We start from the raw sequence: 2,756 nt of genomic DNA on the forward strand, positions 1-2,756 counted from the left end.
GCAGCGTCGTAAAAGAGGTGACGGAGCTGTCCTCTCAATAAGAAGGGTGCCAGCGAGCCTTGCTCTCGCTTACGGCCACACCCCCTTGAGCACGCCTGATCTCGTCTGATCTCGGAAGCTAAACAGGGATGGGCCTGGTTAGTACTTGGATGGGAGACCGCCTGGGAATACCATGTGCTGTAAGCTTTTAAGCGCAGGAGGCGCCCTATCCCCGCTCGCTCGCTCATTCCCCTGTTCACACGTGCAGTGCGGCTTGTCCGTCTGTTTATTTGTCAGCTTTGGCGAGACACGGGTGCTTGTGTATTAGCGTGAGCGTTTTTTATTCTGATCAGGAACAGTTTAACAAGTCCGCAAAGAATCGAGGAAAGGTTTATCGCCAGCTGAAAAGAGACACAGCGCTTCGGCTGTGGAGACTTGTTCGGCTGGCGTTCGGAGAGTCGCGTTTTTCAGAATTGTATTGAGATCGTTTTCCACAGAGCTCAGATGTCAAAGCACAGCAGCAGCTCTCCACAGCGATCCTCTATAGCGCCCTTTCTCCCGCAGCTCCGTCCTCATTGGAAGGAAGCAAGAGTGAAAGGCTGAAGTGAAATAGAGCGGGGACGAAGGCAGTGAAGAGAGAGAACGTGGGAAGAAGAGAAAAACGCAAGGGAAAAAAAGCAGCGTCGTAAAAGAGGTGACGGAGCTGTCCTCTCAATAAGAAGGGTGCCAGCGAGCCTTGCTCTCGCTTACGGCCACACCCCCTTGAGCACGCCTGATCTCGTCTGATCTCGGAAGCTAAACAGGGATGGGCCTGGTTAGTACTTGGATGGGAGACCGCCTGGGAATACCAGGTGCTTCAAGCTTCTAAGCGCAGGAGGCGCCCTATCCCCGCTCGCTCGCTCATTCCCCTGTTCACACGTGCAGTGCGGCTTGTCCGTCTGTTTATTTGTCAGCTTTGGCGAGACACGGGTGCTTGTGTATTAGCGTGAGCGTTTTTTATTCTGATCAGGAACAGTTTTACAAGTCCGCAAAGGATCGAGGAAAGGTTTATCGCCAGCTGAAAACAGACACAGCGCTTCGGCTGTGGAGACTTGTTCGGCTGGCGTTCGGAGAGTCGCGTTTTTCAGAATTGTATTGAGATCGTTTTCCACAGAGCTCAGATGTCAAAGCACAGCAGCAGCTCTCCACAGCGATCCTCTATAGCGCCCTTTCTCCCGCAGCTCCGTCCTCATTGGAAGGAAGCAAGAGTGAAAGGCTGAAGTGAAACAGAGCGGGGACGAAGGCAGTGAAGAGAGAGAACGTGGGAAGAAGAGAAAAACGCAAGGGAAAAAAAGCAGCGTCGTAAAAGAGGTGACGGAGCTGTCCTCTCAATAAGAAGGGTGCCAGCGAGCCTTGCTCTCGCTTACGGCCACACCCCCTTGAGCACGCCTGATCTCGTCTGATCTCGGAAGCTAAACAGGGATGGGCCTGGTTAGTACTTGGATGGGAGACCGCCTGGGAATACCAGGTGCTGTAAGCTATTAAGCAAAGGAGGCGCCCTATCCCCGCTCGCTCGCTCACTCCCCTGTTCACACGAGCAGTGCGGCTTGTCCGTCTGTTTATTTGTCAGCTTTGGCGAGACACGGGTGCTTGTGTATTAGCGTGAGCGTTTTTTATTCTGATCAGGAACAGTTTTACAAGTCCGCAAAGGATCGAGGAAAGGTTTATCGCCAGCTGAAAAGAGACACAGCGCTTCGGCTGTGGAGACTTGTTCGGCTGGCGTTCGGAGAGTCGCGTTTTTCAGAATTGTATTGAGATCGTTTTCAACAGAGCTCAGATGTCAAAGCACAGCAGCAGCTCTCCACAGCGATCCTCTATAGCGCCCTTTCTCCCGCAGCTCCGTCCTCATTGGAAGGAAGCAAGAGTGAAAGGCTGAAGTGAAATAGAGCGGGGACGAAGGCAGTGAAGAGAGAGAACGTGGGAAGAAGAGAAAAACGCAAGGGAAAAAAAGCAGCGTCGTAAAAGAGGTGACGGAGCTGTCCTCTCAATAAGAAGGGTGCCAGCGAGCCTTGCTCTCGCTTACGGCCACAACCCCTTGACCACGCCTGATCTCGTCTGATCTCGGAAGCTAAACAGGGATGGGCCTGGTTAGTACTTGGATGGGAGACCGCCTGGGAATACCAGGTGCTGTAAGCTTTTATGCGCAGGAGGCGCCCTATCCCCGCTCGCTCGCTCATTCCCCTGTTCACACGTGCAGTGCGGCTTGTCCGTCTGTTTATTTGTCAGCTTTGGCGAGACACGGGTGCTTGTGTATTAGCGTGAGCGTTTTTTATTCTGATCAGGAACAGTTTTACAAGTCCGCAAAGGATCGAGGAAAGGTTTATCGCCAACTGAAAAGAGACACAGCGCTTCGGCTGTGGAGACTTGTTCGGCTGGCGTTCGGAGAGTCGCGTTTTTCAGAATTGTATTGAGATCGTTTTCCACAGAGCTCAGATGTCAAAGCACAGCAGCAGCTCTCCACAGCGATCCTCTATAGCGCCCTTTCTCCCGCAGCTCCGTCCTCATTGGAAGGAAGCAAGAGTGAAAGGCTGAAGTGAAATAGAGCGGGGACGAAGGCAGTGAAGAGAGAGAACGTGGGAAGAAGAGAAAAACGCAAGAGAAAAAAAGCAGCGTCGTAAAAGAGGTGACGGAGCTGTCCTCTCAATAAGAAGGGTGCCAGCGAGCCTTGCTCTCGCTTACGGCCACACCCCCTTGAGCACGCCTGATCTCGTCTGATCTCGGAAGCTAAACAGGGATGG

The 2,756-nt window shown here is 52.8% G+C and overlaps 1 protein-coding gene, 3 non-coding genes and 1 pseudogene across 4 annotated transcripts in view; all 5 read left to right on the plus strand.

Annotated features, from left to right (window-relative positions):
- The window catches only part of LOC107076200 (antigen WC1.1-like), a 455,354-nt gene that overhangs the window by 262,823 nt on the left and 189,775 nt on the right, over nucleotides 1–2,756 (plus strand). The gene's annotated exons all lie outside the window — the stretch shown is intronic.
- On the plus strand, nucleotides 68–186 carry LOC138217196 (5S ribosomal RNA). Its single transcript, XR_011180908.1, has one exon. It is a non-coding gene; the product is annotated as a 5S ribosomal RNA (ribosomal RNA).
- LOC138218297 (5S ribosomal RNA) lies at nucleotides 724–842 on the plus strand (annotated as a pseudogene).
- On the plus strand, nucleotides 1,380–1,498 carry LOC138244366 (5S ribosomal RNA). Its single transcript, XR_011192979.1, has one exon. It is a non-coding gene; the product is annotated as a 5S ribosomal RNA (ribosomal RNA).
- On the plus strand, nucleotides 2,036–2,154 carry LOC138217374 (5S ribosomal RNA). The gene has a single exon (XR_011181086.1). It is a non-coding gene; the product is annotated as a 5S ribosomal RNA (ribosomal RNA).

The sequence above is a fragment of the Lepisosteus oculatus genome, chromosome 14 (assembly GCF_040954835.1).
Source record: "Lepisosteus oculatus isolate fLepOcu1 chromosome 14, fLepOcu1.hap2, whole genome shotgun sequence".
NCBI classification, from domain to species: Eukaryota; Metazoa; Chordata; class Actinopteri; order Semionotiformes; family Lepisosteidae; genus Lepisosteus; species Lepisosteus oculatus.